Here is an 18,395-nt window from a genome sequence, read left to right as displayed (position 1 = left end):
ATCCTATTGTTCTAGGACCAATCAGACTGCTGCATTTTGGATCCTATTCAACTCAGTACATGACACCCAGTCTTGCCCAGAAACGCTGAGGATAAAAGCTGGGAGCTTCTAAGTTCAAAACACCATCCATCTATGGCCCTCCCTAGCGAAGTGGAAACTCAGGCACAGCTCAGGGCCTGACTGAGAGCCAGAGCGTAAGCGAAGCTGCTGGATCTGTCTTTTAAAGTTATCCAAGTCTGTGGCCATCCCTGCCTCAAGTGGCAGGGAGTTCCATTGTTTCAACTATACGCTGCCTTTCTTTTCTCTGTCCTGAATCTTCCAGCGCTCAGCTTCCTTGCATTGTCCCTCCTCTATCAGAGTGTGATGAGAAAGGGAGAAAAAACTTATCTGCATCCCTGCCCCCTCCAAGGATTCTGGGAGCTGTAGTTTGTTAAAAGGGTGCTGAGCACTTTTAGGAGGCGCCTGTTCCCCTCGCAGAGCTAGTTCGCAGAGAGTGGGAGGCACGTGTCTTTTGAGGGAAAGATACAGCCTTCCCAGCTATAGGAGAATTGGCTGATAAAACTATTGGGTGAGATGGCCAAGTTAACGTGTTTAATTAGAGAAAAATCATTCCTGACACTTATTAAGGATTGGAAATTTCTTGTGGAGTTTCTGCGTGAAATAGAAAATGAACTTGTCATAGCTGAAGATTGAAAAAAATACTGGTTTATGGAAGATAGAATGATTGGATCTTAATATCATATGTAGCTGCAGGACAGAGAGCCGGAAGTCCTGCTATCCTAATTTATCTCTCTCTAATCTTTTCTCTCTCTTTCTCTCCTCTCTCTCTCTTTAGGTTTCCCTTTTTCAAATTCGTTTCTCCTTTCTGCCTTTGTTCTTTTTTTAGATTAAGTAGCTGTTTTATATCAGTATATTACATTAATAATAATAATAATAATAATAATAATAATAATAATAATTTATTTATACCCCGCCCTCCCCAGCCAGAGGGCTCAGGGCAGCTAACACCAATAAAATCACAGTAAAAACATAATGGGAGAGGAACCAATTTAAAATACAGGTTAAAATGCAATTTAAAATGCAGTCTCATTTTAAAAGTAGCCGATAGATCAAGACAATAAGGGGAGGGAAACATAAGGGTCAGACTGAGTCCAAACCAAAGGCCAGGCGGAACAGCTCTGTCTTGCAGGCTCTGCGGAAAGATGTCAAGTCCCGCAGGGTCCTAGTCTCTTGGGACAGAGCGTTCCACCAAGTCGGGGCCAGTACTGAAAAGGCCCTGGCCCTTGTTGAGACCAATGCAACCACCTTGCGACCTGGGACCTCCAAGGTGTTGTCATTTGTGGACCTTCAGGTCCTCCGCGGGGCATACCAGGAGAGGCAGTCCCATAGGGATGCATTGCAAAGATATTGTACTTTGCAATGGGCATGTATGTATAGTGCCTTGGAGGGAGGCATGGCTGGCAAGTTGGAATCCCAAAAAGAGCGCCCCTGCAGGTGGGGAGGACACACTGCAATGTCTTTCGCAAGCCCCAAAAGTCATGCTGCTCTGATAGGCTTACCCTCCTCTATGAATTTATCCGACCCCCTTGTTAGCCTATCTAACCCAGAGGTGATCACTGTATCTTATTCCACCAATCCTGAAAAGGAAACCACATGGCTAATGCAGGACAATTTCAACGGATTCCAGCCCATGACATCTTTGTTTCTCTTGCAAGTCCCAAAGATCTCAGAAACTCCCTCTACAGTAACTCTTAAACTTTTGTTATAAGAAAAAACTGCTCCTTTTCCCTTATGGGGTACCCAAGAGCCCATATAGAGTCCTTATGTAGGTTCTCTATCAGTAGGAGAAAATAACAGAGGCCAAGCAGAGAATATTGAGAAGCAAAGCAGCTAGCAAGCCTGATCTTTATTAATAGACTTTTGAAATTGCCTCCCCTGTAGCTCAAGACCACCCCCCAAAACATCATACATACATCACAGAAAGAGGTGGTCCCCAGCAGAAATTTGAGTGTGTTGCTTCTCTCCTGTCTGCCAGGATACCTGATAATGCCTTATCTGCTTGCCTTTTCTGGGTAGCCTGGCCATTCCTTGGAGATGGTAAATACTTAGTTCCTGAATCTCTTCACATATTGATAGTGTGCTCAGCTTAACAGATACTTGCCAGACTGTATTTGCAAAGGGAAGCGTAAGCCCCTACAGTCCAAAGACAATTGGAAAGCTTTTCCCATTTCATTCCTCCTTGCAGAGAAAGATTTGAGGTCAATTTGGGAAAGTCAAAATGGCTTCAAGGTGGTTTTCCTGTACTATTTCAGACACGTGGTTTATATACTGTACTTACGTACAGTATGTGTTTGCCTGGTACATTTATGAACATTTATTTTATATCTTAGACCTTATAATTCTCATAACACTTTCTTGCACTGAGAACTGCTATTCTGTTGTGTTTATTCTTTGCAGAAATTCCTTGTGTTGTATTATCTTTTGGCAACTGCAGGAGAGAATAAAGACTAAACATTCAAACTCAGACATTAATTTGGACTTTGTGGCTGTGACCAGCAATGCTATATGTATGCAATGGGGGAAGGGACATTACAATATACTGTCAGGTTTGTTCGTTTATTTATTTATTGTATTTATTAAATTTGTGTAATTTGATCTGTAGATCTTAGGGCAGGTTCGCAGCATAAAAATACAAGATAAAAACAAATGTTATATGACTGAAGAGGTAAGCAGTATTTCTATGAAGTGGGTTGCCTCTTCAGCACAAGGAGGATACATCACAGAAACCTTCATCACAGATCTTCAGCAGTTTTTTTTGTCACTTTCCTGGTTGCCTTGACAACCAGCCTGAAAGCTGCTTCTCCGCAGGCCTCTGTTTAGCAACCACTCCTCTAAAGCATTTAAATAATGAACTTATGGCAAGAAAGTTCACTTTTGAACACTTTCTGCCCCACCCTATGTATAGAAAGGGACGCGGGTGGCACTGTGGGTTAAACCACAGAGCCTAGGACTTGCCGATCAGAAGGTCGGCGGTTCGAATCCCCACGACGGGGTGAGCTCCCGTTGCTCGGTCCCTGCTCCTGCCAACCTAGCAGTTTGAAAGCACGTCAAAGTGCAAGTAGATAAATAGGTACCACTCCGGCGGGAAGGTAAACGGCGTTTCCGTGCGCTGCTCTGGTTCGCCCGAAGCAGCTTAGTCATGCTGGCCACATGACATGGAAGCCGTACTCCGGCTCCCTCGTCCAATGAAGCGAGATGAGCGCCGCAAGCCCAGAGTCAGCCACGACTGGACCTAATGGTCAGGGGTCCCTTTACCTATATATGGAAGTCCCACCAAGTTCAACAGGATTTACGCCCAGGTAAGTGAGTATAGGATTGTAGGCTAAGAGCCTACCCAGAAGTGAATCCTATTGAATTCAATGGGGCTAACCCCCAGGTAAGTGAAATCAGGGGGGCAGCCTAAGTGGTTAAAAAATTGAGGTATTCCTCTTTGGCTCGCTTCCTCAATCACCCGCCCTCCTTCCCTATTTTGCAGGTTAGGCAGTGGCCTTGCTATGGACCTTGGTTGGTCGCCTTGGTTGTCCGAGGGGCCTGGTAGGAATTTTTCCACTTGGCAAATTGGCACTGGCCACTTGATTTTCGCCTACCTCGTAGCAATCGTCACAACTTTGTTAGGGTTGCGGTTAGGCATTGTTTGACCTTGTGTGGGGGAGGGGAAATGTGGCCATCACCTGCCCCTTCATGCTAAGGGTATTCTGTTAAAGGAACCTGGGGGTGTTGATCTAGTCTGAAGCCCAGCTGGGGGGCTAAGGTCTTGACACGACCCCGACGGGAACACCAGGGGGAGCTTGAGTTGATTCGCATCGACAGGGCTCCCCCTACCGGTGGCTTGCCCTTACTGGGACTTCCTGCACAATGGGCAGGAGTCAGATATAGTCAGGTCCAATCAATGCCTAAGCCAGGGGTCTGTAACCTTTAAGACAAAAAGAGCCACTTGGACTCGTTTCCGAAGAAAAAAAAAACTGGGAGCCGCAAAACTCGTCATTATAAAAATAACTTTTTTGTCACTTTTTAAAATTATTTCTTTGTTTGACCCCTCAGAATTACTCCTCCTCATAGAAATAAATGTTAAATTAACAAGTTACCTTTTTGTGTGTGTGTGTTCTTCACTCCCCTTCAAAACAGTGACCAGCGTGCATGCCCCCTTTCAATGCAGTGACCAGCGTACATGCCCCTTACAATGTAGTGGGCGGGCGGGCGGGCGGGAAGGTGACGTAGGGACGGTGCGTGACTAACGCACGCACCGCCCCCATGCGACATCACAGCCAGTACAGCGCCCACCACAGTGGGGAGTGTCGGGGTGCACAATGCGCCTCCTCCCCTTGCTAGTATCCGCCCCGGAGCCGCGGCAAAGGTGTAAAAGAGCCACATGTGGCTCCGGAGCCGCGGGTTGCAGACCCCTGGCCTAAGCCAATACCACTCACATTCTGTAATTTCAATAGTTGTGGCCAAAATTTGCCCAATAACATAAACCTAATATCCGTGTCCTTGTGTGAGTTATTTCCAACGAGGGGGGGCTGCGGGGTCTCGACACGCAACTGTCAATCAAACAAACGCTGCCCCTTAATGTTACCAGTCATTGCAAATAGACAATAATCTGGCAGCCTACTTCACATTAATGTGTCTAATTCGTTTTTAGCATGAACTGCCCAGTTTCAGATGAAGGGTTGTATACAAATTTAATTATAAATAAATAAATCTAATAAAGATGTATCTTTTTGCCCAGGCTTGCCCTGACCCATAAGAATGGACTCTCTTATTACTGAATTCCTGCATTTTATAAACTCTGGGTTTTTAAATCTTTAAATATAAAAAGACTGAGTTAATTAAGCAATAATAAACCCTTTAATCAATGGATTGACGACATGAGAACAGCCGCAACATATGAACGGATTGCTTATAGCCGCAGACTTTGTTTGGATAAATATGTTGACATTTGGAATGAGTTTATACAGAATATAGTAGGTTATTTATAATCATATAGGTATTGGGACAATAATACTACTTAAATATCTATATAATAATGTTTGGAAGTGTACCTGACTATACTTAGTGTACTATGTTATATCTTTTTACTTATTATTTTTCACTTTTTTATTTGCACTTTCTCTTTTTTTCACTATATTATATTCTCATAATAAAATATTAATTAAGAAAAACACTGCTTTATTGTTTTTCTTTTGTAGTTCTACCACCTAGAGTTTTTAATAAGCAGTTTTGAAAGGATCTTAAAAATAATTACACACAGCTCCCCATACGAAATGAAATGAATGGACCTAAGTTACCCATGTTTATAATTTCAATGGGTCTACTGTGAGTAAGGCTAGCATTGGTACAGCCCAATGAGTGGGGGAACGATTAGATGTTGAGTCCAAAACTCCTCCCCCCCCCAAAAAAACATGATTAGCTTGTCCTTAGACTGTACAATCTAAAACGACTGCCAGCTGTTATCTATGTGAAAGGGCTTCTTCTGGGTCAAAAGCTGTAGGATTTGTGACTGGGAGGATAGAACAGTTTAACTCCTTCCTACAAACAGAGAGAAAGCTTTCTAGGATCAGCCTAGCCCTGCAGCTCCTTGCCACCCAGAGATGCCAACTTGAATAAAATATTCAATATTTTGAATAAATATCACATACAGTGCATGGCTGTCAACGTTTCCCTTTTTTAAAGGGAAATTCCCTTATTCCGAATAGGATTCCTCGCAAGAAAAGGGAAAAGTTTACAGCTATGATACAGTGGTACCTTGGTTCTCAAACGCCTTGGTACTCAAACAACTTGGAACCCAAACACTGCAAACCTGGAAGTAAGTGTTCCGGTTTGTGAACTTTTTTCAGAAGCCGAATGTGCTCCATTTTGAGTGTTACACTTCCGTTTTGAGTGTTACATTTTGAGTGTTTTTACTATTTATTTTACATTTTTGTTTTTGTGGCTCTTTTTTGTTTCGTTTTTGTGACTGTGTGGAACCCAGTCCAGCTACTGATGGATTGATTGTGTGACTGCAGTACATTGTTTACTGCTTTCATTTTATGGATCGATGGTCCCGTTAGATAGTAAAATTCATGTGAAATTGCTGTTTTAGGGGTTGTTTTGAAAAGTCTGGAACTCATTAAGCCATTTTGAATTACTTTCTATGGGAAAGCGCACCTTGGTTTTGGAACAGACTTCTGGAACGGATTAAGTTTGAGAACCAAGGTACCACTGTATCGCGGCGCATGTGCACCAACTGAATGGCAATGCCCATTATCTTTGGGAGGGCAAGATAAAAGAACACTCGAGCATGGAGGTTTAATGTGCAGAGGAAAAGCAAGTGAGAATAAGCCATATTCTTTCCAAACTGTTGTTGTTGTTGTTTAGTCGTGTCCGACTCTTCGTGACCCCCTGGACCAGAGCACGCCAGGCACTCCTGTCTTCCACTGCCTCACGCAGTTTGGTCAAACTCATGCTGGTAGCTTCGAAAACACTGTCCAACCATCTCGTCCTCTGTCGTCCCCTTCTCCTTGGGCCCTCCATCTTTCCCAACATCAGGGTCTTTTCCAGGGAGTCTTCTCTTCTCATGAGGTGGCCAAAGTCTTGGAGCCTCAGCTTCAGGATCTGTCCTTCCAGTGAGCACTCAGGGCTGGTTTCCTTCAGAATGGATAGGTTTGATCTTCTTGCAGTCCATGGGACTCTCAAGAGTCTCCTCCAGCACCATAATTCAAAAGTATCAATTCTTCCGCGTTCAGCCTTCTTTATGGTCCAGCTCTCACTTCCATACATCACTACTGGGAAACTTTCCAAACTAGGTATACTTTTATGGGCCCCCACTTCTCAAAGGCTCCCTCCCTCTCTCACACACACATACACATGAGATTCTTGATATAAAATGTAATTCAAGGTGGAGCGCTGTTCTTGTGAATAGCAAAATTCGCTCAGCGGTAGAGTACCTGGTCTGCATGCAAAATGTCTCGGGTTCAATCCCCAAAAACTCCAGGCAAGGAAGGTTCCCAGAAATTCCTGGAGAGCCACTGAGATAGATGGGCCACGGGTCTAACTCAGGCATCCCCAAACTTGGCCCTCCAGATGTTTTGGGACTACAATTCCCATCATCCCTGACCACTGGTCCTGTTAGCTAGGGATGATGGGAGTTGTAGTCCCAAATCACATGGAGGGTCGAGTTTGGGGATGCCTAGTCTAACTCATGGGTAGGCAAACTAAGGTCCAGGGGCCGGATCCGGCCCAATCGCCTTCTAAATCCGGCCTGCAGGCGGTCCAGGAATCAGCATGTTTTTACATGGGTAGAATGTGTGCTTTTATTTAAAAGGCATCTCTAGGTTATTTGTGGGGCATAGGAATTCGTTCATTTTTTATTTATTTTTCAAAATATAGTCCGGCCCCCAACAAGGTCTGAGGGGCAGTGGACCGGCCCCCTGCTGAAATGTTTGCTGACCCCTGGTCTAACTCAATCTCTCTCACCAACAATGAAAACTAGGAAATGAACAGGAAGAGAACCTTCCCACGTGACGTGGCACAAAAACCTCACACAAAACACTATGGAAAAGAATGAAAGTTCACTACCCCCGATCTCTCTCTCCCCCCATCTGTTTCTCCTCCTCTCTTCACCCCCAACCCTTCTTCTTTCTTCTCTGGCGATCACTTGTAGCCGAATAAGATTGTCTTCCATGAACATGGACTTAACAGTGAGTCCATAAGTGACTGTGGAGGACCCACACGTCCTTCCACAGTGGGGACATAGGTTTCTGAGTGGGTGTTGATCATGGTGAAGGTTTGCCAAGCGTGCCTTCCTCTTCGCACGTTTCCCCCTTGCGTCCTGAGTTCGAGTGTCTTCAAAGCCCATGACATCTTTAGTAGAGGCTGTTCTCCAATTGGAGCGCTCACAGGCCAGTGATTCCCAATTGTTGGTGTTTATACTACATTTTTTAAGATTTGCCTTGAGACAGTCTTTAAACTTTTTTTGTTGACCACTGCATTACGCTTTCCATTTTTAAGTTTGGAATAGAGTAGTTGCTTTGGAAGACGATAATCAGGCACCCCCCAACGCTATGCTGTCTATAACAATAGAGTCTCACATAGAATATAACTGATGTGTAGAAAGGACTCCTATGAACTGAAAGCAGACTGTATAAATTCTTGTAGCCCAAGTAAATCATATATTCATATATATATATATATATATATATATATATATATATATATATATATAATAGAAGGCAGCTTCCTAGTTTTCAGGGAGCACAGCTACATCTCCAAACTGTTTTGCATTCATTTGCATTCTACGCTGTTATGATTAAAGCCAGCATGTCCCTTAATATTTTTTCTGCACCACTTTCTCCTGGAATCAAAATTTCACCTTGTTTTGTATCTTACCGTTTTTTCTTTTTAAGACTTTAGATTTTCAAATCCAGTCCAATTGGTAGTGTTCTGCCAACTTGCCTCCGACCCACAGACATAATTTTTATTGTGCCTTCGGGAGAATTCGCCCTGGTGATAGGTATTGGGGTAGTTGTACATGATCATGCTTTCAATATTGTTAGAACCTGCAAAGGCTTCAGAATAAATACTACGCTGTTTCCAATTGGGGCATGTCCTGTGGCTAAAATCTTGTAACTTTTAATGCCATAGATGTTCCATGGGGGTGTGTGCTTTCATACCCTCCAACCAGGGCACACACAAAACTGGAATTTGCATCTTCCAGCGCTGGGCTCCCGTGCGAATCATGTAACGTGTAAGATCATGGCCCCAAAAGACAGGCTTGTGGGGGGCATTATGCGAGATCACAGCTCCCCAAAAAGTGTGTAGTGCGAGATTGCGGTGCCCAAATTGGCCACCATGCTCCCGTGCGGAAAAACGGGGTGTCCTGATTTTAACAGGGCACTTGAGGGGGTTAAATCGTAGCACAACTTTTGTTGCCCCCGCCTAAAGAAAAGTCAGGGCAAAAGTCGAGATGGGTCCTTAGAAAACTCTCCTCAAATACAGGGATAAAACCCAAACAATATTGCAGCCGATTCCTGTTTATCACAGTCGCTCCTTCCAGATCTGACAGTGTGAAAAAATATTAAAGGTCACTGCCATTGCCTACGACAATTGCTGGATAATAATAACAACAAATTCATACAGATAAACTGCATTAACCACATCTGCTGAAAATCTTCCAGTCCCCCCCCCACCGGGTTATTACATATGTGCAGTAGACAAAGTGGGGGGGGGGGACTAGAGATGGGTGATAAATTTGATTCAGTTCCTATTTAAAGATGAATTTATCCAATTCACACTTTCCTGAGTACCAAAACACAGCCATTCAATGAAATTCGCACTTACCTGACCTTTGCGGTGCAGTTCCCCCCACCAAACGATTTGACCAAAATGCCCTTACTGGGGAAAAGCATGTGTAAAAAGGAATATACTAGTGAAAACAGCATGCAAAATAAAGACATAAAATAAATGATTCCATGTAAGGAAATTGCTTGAAAATGGTGTGAATGAGTCAAATCTGCATACGAAAAATGTGCTTATTGGGAGAAAATGACCAAAAAAATGCTGGAATGTACATGACAGTTGGGTTTAAAACAAAAACGTAAATTGCTGCAGATCTGTAGAAAACTGAATTTGACATTGTGGGGGGAAAATAGAAACTGAGCAGAACAAAATTGACAGTTCCTTCCATCCCTAAAAGAAACCCCAAACAACTGACAAATATTTCCCCCCATAATAGAGCTCAAACTCAGGAAGGGCCACAGACCAGTGAATGAGAATATGCTTTGTGTTGGGAAAGTCTTGTGCTTACTCCCCGGTAGAGATGACTGAAACCATTGACAGTCTCTGCCAATCAGTGTAGACCAGGCATGGCCAAACCAAACTCGGCCCTCCAGATGTTTTGGGACTACAACTCCCATCATCCCTGACCACTGGTCGGGTTAGCTAGGGATGATGGGAGTTGTAGTCCCAAAACATCTGGAGGGACAAGTTTGGCCATGCCTGGTGTAGACCATGGTTCGCTACCAGACTACAACTCCCATCAGCCCTGACCATGCCAGCTAGGAGGTGACGGGAGCCCAATATGAGAAGGGAACAGGTAAGCCACAACACGTTAAGGCAGGGGTGGGGAATGAGTGGCATTCCAGATGTTGTTCCCATCTGGAATTTGAACCATAATACCTCAAGGACCGTCTCTCCCCATATGAACCACCAGACCCTGAGATCATCATCTGAGGCCCTTCTTCACGTCCCTCCTCCGCAAGAGGTCCGGAGGGTGGCAACATGAGAACAGGGCCTTTTCTGAGGTGGCTCCTCTCTTTGGAGTGCTCTCCCCAGGGAGGCTCGCCTGGCACAATTGTTACATATCTTTAGATGTCAGGCAAAAAATTCCTTTTCCTCCCCTCCCCCCCAGCCTCTGGCTAATTAAACGACCTATAGATGGTTTTTTGTTTATTACTTGTTACTGCGTCACATATTTTTGTGTTCATAAACTGCCCTGTGGTCCTCAGATAAAGAGTGGCATAGAAAATAAATAAATAACAAAATCATCCCGGATTCAGGTAGGTAACTGTGTTGGTCTGACGCAGTCGAAATAAATAAATTAAAAATTTTCCAGTAGCACCTTAGAGACCAGCTAAGTTTGTTCTGGGTCTTCAGTGTATCTGAAGAAGTGTGCATGCACATGAAAGCTTATACCCAGAACAAACTTAGTTGGTCTCTAAGGTGCTGCTGGACAATTTTTTTAATTTATTAATTTATTTCAAAATAATCCCTGATCATTGGTCACTCTGGCCAGGCTGATGGAAGCTGGAAATTTAACCACATCTGGATGGCTGTGTGTTCCCCACTCCCATCATCGCTAAGCACAAACAGACAGCATTTTGGAGAACATCACTCAAAAATCCCTGCCACATTCCTTTTCTTCCCTCTGCTGTGCCACAAGTTGCAAACCACAGGTGTTAGATTGCAGTGTCCTTCACAACTGGGCTGATGGTTTGTTCTCCCCCCCACCCCCCAGACAACCAAGGTTTGCTTGGGGTGGGGTGAGCAAACTACGAGTCCAAGACTGGAAGACACGACAAGTTAAGGTTTGGGCCCTGAGTACCTGAAATATCCAGGTGTTAAAATCTCCAGGTGAGCATCTTCTCTGGGTCTCATCAGCATCAGATGCCTGGCTGGTGGGGACACGAGGGAGAGCCAAAACAGGTTGCCCCTATTTTGCGGGTTTCCTTCCTAAGTGAGGATGCGATGGGCTCCCTCTTTTTATCCTTTCTCCCAGTTTACTGAGACAGGCTTTCGGGATTTAAGGTGCAGGTGTTGCATAGGGCTCCTTTGTGGTACCTAAAACCAAGAAAACTAGCGCTACTGGGAGGGGTGGCTAACACCCCAGAGGACAGGATCACACTTCAAAACGACCTTGACAGATTAGAGAACTAGGCCAAAACAAACAAGATGAACTTTAACAGGGAGAAATGTAAAGTATTGCACTTGGGCAAAAAAAATTAGAGGCACAAATATAAGATGGGGGACACCTGGCTTGAGAGCAGTACATGAGAAAAGGAACTAGGAGTCTTGGTTGACGACAAACTTGACATGAGCCAACAGTGTGACGCGGCAGCTAAAAAAGCCAATGCAATTCTGGGCTGCATCAATAGGAGTATAGCATCTAGATCAAGGGAAGTAATAGTGCCACTGTATTCTGCTCTGGTCAGACCTCACCTGGAGTACTGTGTCCAGTTCTGGGCACCACAGTTCAAGAAGGACACTGACAAACTGGAACGTGTCCAGAGGAGGGCAACCAAAATGGTCAAAGGCCTGGAAACGATGCCTTATGAGGAACGGCTAAGGGAGCTGGGCATGTTTAGCCTGGAGAAGAGGAGGTTAAGGGGTGATATGATAGCCATGTTCAAATATATAAAAGGATGTCACATAGAGGAGGGAGAAAAATTGTTTTCTGCTGCTCCAGAGAAGCGGACACGGAGCAATGGATCCAAACTACAAGAAAGAAGATTCCACCTAAACATTAGGAAGAACTTCCTGACAGTAAGAGCTGTTTGACAGTGGAATTTGCTGCCAAGGAGTGTGGTGGAGTCTCCTACTTTGGAGGTCTGTAAGCAGAGGCTTGACAACCATATGTCAGGAGTGTTCTGATGGTGTTTCCTGCTTGGCAGGGGGTTGGACTCGATGGCCCTTGTGGCCTATTCCAAGTCTATGATTCTATGATTCTAATACGCCCAGGAACCTCACCAAAATGCTGGAGAGGGTGCACCTCCACAGGCACATACCTCCACATGTGGTGGGAATGCCCCAAAATCCAACTAGTCTGGACAACAGCCATATGAGAAATATGTAAAATAACTAAGCAAGTATTAGACATCACCCCAGAATTGACCTTACTAAACATCTTCCAAGACAACAATGCCCATTTATACCACAAAGCACTCATAACCCACCTACTTTCAGGAGCCAGAAACATCATAGCCAGACACTGGAGAGACCTGTCAGGAGTAAGCATGGACCAATGGTACCAAATAGTATGGGAAACAGCCTGACTAGAAAAATTAACCAACAAACTGAAACTGACACGGGGACAAATAGAAGACGTCGTCTCCCCTTTATCACATACACAGCCCAACAAAACAATGACAAAAATCCACCAACAGCATACAAATCAATATGGCTAACCTGATCCAAAACACCCACCCACCCCACTCACACACGAAAACCAAGACCACCACAGCCAATCACAAATGAACAGCCACACCCTAGGCCAACCCCAACCTCTCTCACGACCAAAGGAACACAACTGAATAGCAGAGAACCTGACACAAAACCCCACATATATTAAGTAAAATAGAAACATCACCACTCGACCCCACCCCCACCCCCACTCATCTTTCCCCCCTCCACCGTTTTCCCCCTTTTCTTCCTAATATCTCAACAAATGAAACTGATCTGTAAAAAATGTTACTTGGGGGAGAAAAAAGAGAGAGAGACATTGCACATACTTTTGTAAACCAAGAAAATCTTTAATAATAATAAAAAAAGCATAGGGCTCCTTTCAGGGCAAACTGGATTTTCATGTTGGCACTGGAAAAAGCATGCGAGAGATTTTCACATTTTCAAACCCGAGGGCAAGGAAACGGGAAGGTTTTGGGAAAAACGAAAGCATTTGCCGAGATAGTGCAATTTCTACACCAGTTTTTTCTCTCGATGGATTCCTGCTTTTACTTGAAAGGAGCGTTAAAGAAATTCATGGAGGAGAAAGTCAAGGGCTACTAGTTATGATGGGCTATATGTTGTCTCCAGGATCAGAGCTCTGTAGTATTCCTCTGGATATCAGTCGCTTGGGAACAAAGCTATTGCACTCAAATTCTGCTTGTGGGATGGGAAGCGGGTGGCGCTGTGGGTTAAACGACAGAGCCTAGGACTTGCCGATCAGAAGGTTGGTGGTTCGAATCCCCGTGACAGGGTGAGCTCCCGTTGCTCAGTCCCTGCTCATGCCAACCTAGCAGTTCGAAAGCACGTCAAAGTGCAAGTAGATAAATAGGTACCGCTCCGGCGGGGAAGGTAAACGGCATTTCCATGCGCTGCTCTGCTTTGCCAGAAGCGGCTTAGTCATGCTGGCCACATGACCCGGAAGCTGTACTCCGGCTCCTTCGGCCAATAAAACGAGATGCTACACTTGATCTTAGCCAAAAGGCTGAGAAGCGATCCAATAAAGCGAGATGAGCGCCACAACCCCAGAGTCGTCCGTGACTGGACCTAATGGTCGGGGTCCCTTTACCTTTACCTGTTTGTGGGATTCCCTTTGAGAAAGCTGACTGGCCACAGTGAGACTAGATAGGCCTTTGTTCCAATCCAGCAGAAAGGACACTTCCAATGTTATTATGTGAATAAATTTCCCCTCTTATTCATAACGAACTCCCACTAATGCTATCCAAGTGGAGGGCAGGCATATGAACGAACTCTAGTGCTTTAAAGTTCCTAGCAATCTTTTTGCAAGCAGCCCTCGTTTTCCAGGCCTTTTACTCAGGGGTCGGCAAAGTTTTGTGGCTCGGGCCGGTTCACGGTCCCGCAGACGCAGCAGTGGGCCTGAGCAAGGACACTGACACACTGGAACGTGTCCAGAGGAGGGCAACCAAAATGGTCAAAGGCCTGGAAACGATGCCTTATGAGGAACGGCTAAGGGAGCTGGGCATGTTTAGCCTTGACAAGAGGAGGTTAAGGGGTGATATGATAGCCATGTTCAAATATATAAAAGGATGTCATATAGAGGAGGGAGAAAGGTTGTTTTCTGCTGCTCCAGAGAAGCGGACACAGAGCAATGGATCCAAACTACAAGAAGATTCTACCTAAACATTAGGAAGAACTTCCTGACAGTAAGAGCTGTTCGACAGTGGAATTTGCTGCCAAGGAGTGTGGTGGAGTCTCCTACTTTGGAGGTCTTTAAGCAGAGGCTTGACAACCATATGTCAGGAGTGCTCTGATGGTGTTTGCTGCTTGGCAGGGGGTTGGACTCGATGGCCCTTGTGATCTCTTCCAACTCTAGGATTCTATGATTGCGCACGCATGCATGTGCAAACGCTATTTCCGGCGCGGAGGAGGCGTTCGCAGCTTCCCATTGATTGCAGGAGCTTCTTGCAGCCAATGGAAAGCCGGCCAGCACTGGGGAAGGCGGTCCCCCCTCTGGTCTGCGCCTGTTTAGTGCGGCGCATGGGAGCCAACCGAGTGGGCAGTGGGGGCCCATGGGCCGGTTAAACGACCCCCATGGGCCGCTTTAGGCCCAAGGGCCCTAGGTTGCCGACCCCTGCTTTTACTGCAGGATCATGTGACTTCTCTAGAGCAAGCGGCTCCCGTGATGTAAACGGTTTTAAGTCTTCAAACCCTGTTACAGTCCAGGTCTCTTTTAACAAGACCTGACATTTTGGAAACTGCAGCTGGCTCAGAACCGGGCAGCTTTTTTGTACCTATATTTGAGATCCTATTTTGATTTATGTGGAAAATCTTCAAATTGGCTGTGTATTTTTTTTTAATGTGTTATTCGTTGTTTATGACTACTTTTGTTATGTTGCAGCTATGTATTTTTTTTTTCATGTCCTAAGCCAGGGGCCGGCAACGTGGGGCCCACAGGCAGGATGCGGCCCATGAAGACTGTTTCACCAGCCCATGAGCCGCCCCCAAACTGAGCGGCTTGCTCGGCGAGTCCCCCGCACGCTGTGCTAAACCGGCACAGTGCAGTGACATGCCAAACGGTGCCAAAAACCGCGTTTGCACACGTGCAGATACCGGAAATCGCTTACTATTATTATGACACAAAAGCAATGATTATGAATTCGGAGCAGCAGCAATTATAATCCTTGGGAGGTGTGTGTGTGTGGGTGGGTGGGTGGGTGTTAGCAATCACCTGTGCTATAAGGGGGTCTTGGGAAATGGTGCCACAATTTTTTTAAAAAATGTCTTTATATCGCACCTTTCCATTTTTATTGCCGCAATAACCCTGAGAAATGGGTCTCAGGCTAAAGATCATCCATTGAGCGTCACAACTGGGGGTGCATTCTAGGACTACAGTCCTAGTCCGGCACTGTAACCACTAAACCACACTGCCTCACCTCCGGATGGCAGGGTCTATGGAGCCGGACCTCTGGTGCAGCTGACAATGAAGCTGGTTGATAAATAAGTCTTAGCACATATAGCCAATTGCAAATGTTCAAAGCCCGAAGCATACCTGGTCACCTTAATCCTGACACACCAGCTCCGTAAGGCAGGCCAGTATAATTAACCCCTTCCTGCAAGTGGTTGAGGCTGTGTGTGTTTGTGTTGAGGCTAAGCAGAACAGTGCCCTGCCTTAAGGCTCCTTAGCAGCTTGCGGCCGCAATGAGATTTGAACTATGGTTGTAATGGACCTGGGAGATCAGTTCACATCCTCGCTTTGCCATTGTAGTGGTGGCCCAAAGGGCCACAATAAATGTGCTAATGTGAACCCCTGTAAATCCTTGAGTGTGCTTTTAATAGAGAAGTTATGGTAGCCTGTTATTTTATGATTTTGCATGTTGCCGCCCCCTCATTGGGGCAGAAATAGCCCTTCGGCCAGTCACTGTTTCTGAGCCTTGCCGACCTCACAGGGCTGTTGTGGGATTAATGTGTTAAAAATCCTGCAAGTCACATTTGCTCCTTGGAGAAAAGGGTGAGCTATCAATGCAATAACGGCGCTCTCCAGCATTTCCTCGAAGAAGCAGTAGCAGATACGCAGTGACTCCCGCATCCGCTCACCTGGGCGGCAGGTGAGAGGCCTGGGAAGCCACCTCTTCGAGTTCCCCCTTCGGACCTGACCCACCGGGAGCGTCAGGATGGCTACCACCCGCTTTCGCGCTAGCTATCCAAACGGCGAAGGAAGGGCGCTTTGCACGTGCCCAGAGGCACTCCTGGCACTCCACACCTGCCCATTCCTTTCCGCTGCGCTCTGCCCTGAATCCGAATCCTAGCCCAGATTAAGCTCCAGCAAAAATAACGCTAACAATAATCAAAGCGGTTCAAAGAAAAGCGCGTGGCGAAGCCTTCGATCCGGCGAAGAAGCGCGCAAAACGGAGCGCAGCCTGAACTTTCTCACGTGCGGAGCCCCTAAAAACACCCCCACCCACCCCCCAAAATACTACTCCGCTCTGCAACTTGCGCCGTCGGCGGATGCAGTGCAGATGGCGAGCAGGTTCGATTTTCTTTCTCCCATTTGCAAGCCTCTTTCTCTCCCTGCTGCTTGAGCGGTTCCTTTGCACGGTGCAGCAGCAGGCGCTGGGGTTTTGCAACGCATGCATGCACCCGGGAAAAGGTGTGCATGTGCGCATGCATGCGTGTGCATGAACTGGGGGTGGGCTGGCAATCCCTACTGCCCGGTCCCGGGAAGAGGGAGGTGGAGAGAGAGAGAGCGAGCGAGAGAGGAGCGGGAAGGGGGCTGGTTGGTTCGCTCTTGACGCGAGGAAGTGCAAAACAGCAGTTGCTTTAGGAAGTCAATCGCTGGGGCTGGGGGACGCGTGCGCAGTGGAGACCCTGCCAGCCAGTATTTTTTTTCTTCTTCAAAGCTTGCTTTCCAATTCTCTCTTCGCCTCCTTCCCTCCCCCCTCCCTTTCCTCAAAGGGTGTCGATTCTGGAGCTTTAAAATAAGAGGCGAGGAAGAAGCGGCCCGGGGGGGTTGGAAGGCAAGCAAGGCAGGAAGGCACGGATGTGCTCCAGCCGGCGGGGGGAGGCTGCAGGGGCCTCGGATGCACAGAACGTGAGTAACCCCCACTTTCCCTTTTTTTGCAAAAAATATATATATTCTCTTATCTACGAAAAGACAGACCAGCATCCACTCTCCCTGGTCCTCGGCTCGGGTGCAAAAGGGAAGCGATCGGGCCGGGGGTGGGGGGCAGAGGAGGGGGGTGTTTCCTTGGAGGAGGGGAGGGAAAGAGAAGAGCGGGATCGGAGCAGACCTTGCAAAAGAGAGAGAGAGAGAGAGAGAGAGAGAGAGGAAAAGCCCCTCCGCCCCCTCCCCGGTCCTCTTCCTGTCTTTGCATCGCGTTGCAAAAAAAAGAGAGACGAAAAACGGCTTTCCTGAAACTGCCGCGCGGGGAAGCGAGAGCCTCATTCTCCCTCCCGTCTTCATAAATGCATCAAGTGTGCCACGGGGGGGGGGGGGGCAGAGAGATCCAGTTGCAACGGACTGGGAGGAGATGGGCAGCCAGGGTGGGGGCGGAGGGAAAGAAATAAGCCAACACACACACACGGACCCCCCAGCTGCTTCGTGCCTGCAAATTGCTGGACTTGGGAGGGAGGCAGGCAAAGCTTGTGGATTTGGAGTGGGGTGGTGGTGGCCGCGTCCCGTTTTGCCAATTGAGCGAGGGTCTCTCTCTCTCTCTCCTCACACCCCGTCCGCTGGGGTGGGGTGGGGTGGCACATTACATTTTTTAAAAAAATAACACCCGCCCTATGGCCCTTTGCTTTTAAAATGAAAGCCATGTGCGGTGGTTTGCATACGGTTTGAGAGCGAGGGAGCCTTCTCTATGCGTGGCTTTTGCTCGGAAGGGGATCCGGAATGGGAGTTTGCATCGCTTGCAACGCATTCGGTTGCCAGCTCCGGGGTGGGGTGGGGGGCTTCCCTTTTGGAAGGAGCAGCCAGGGCCGGAGGCTGGCGCGCGCCCTCCGGCTTCCTCCTCCGTGACCCGGGGATTTGCCGGGCAGGTCGCGTGGCGAGTGATGCCCGTTAGCCCTTGCACGAGTTGCTCGGAGCAAATATAAATTAATGCATGCATATATGTATGTGTGTGTGCGCGCGCATATATATACATGCATTTATTTATATATATTTTATATATATATATATGTGTGTG

At 46.6% G+C, this 18,395-nt stretch overlaps 1 protein-coding gene across 2 annotated transcripts in view; it reads left to right on the top strand.

Moving 5' to 3' along the window:
- The window catches only part of RGS19 (regulator of G protein signaling 19), a 98,357-nt gene that overhangs the window by 15,954 nt on the left and 64,008 nt on the right, over positions 1–18,395 (top strand). Inside the window, exon 1 of one of the 2 annotated variants that reach the window (XM_083507756.1) lies at positions 17,028–17,299. The exons of the other annotated variant lie outside the window; for it this stretch is intronic. The gene's annotated coding sequence lies outside the window, so the exon portion shown is untranslated. Of the gene's footprint in view, positions 1–17,027; positions 17,300–18,395 lie in introns of those variants that run through there. 2 annotated transcript variants of the gene reach the window in all.

The sequence above is a fragment of the Podarcis liolepis genome, assembly GCF_965112155.1.
Source record: "Podarcis liolepis genome assembly, chromosome: 6".
Taxonomy (NCBI): domain Eukaryota; kingdom Metazoa; phylum Chordata; class Lepidosauria; order Squamata; family Lacertidae; genus Podarcis; species Podarcis liolepis.
This window is presented reverse-complemented; position numbering and strand designations above follow the sequence as displayed.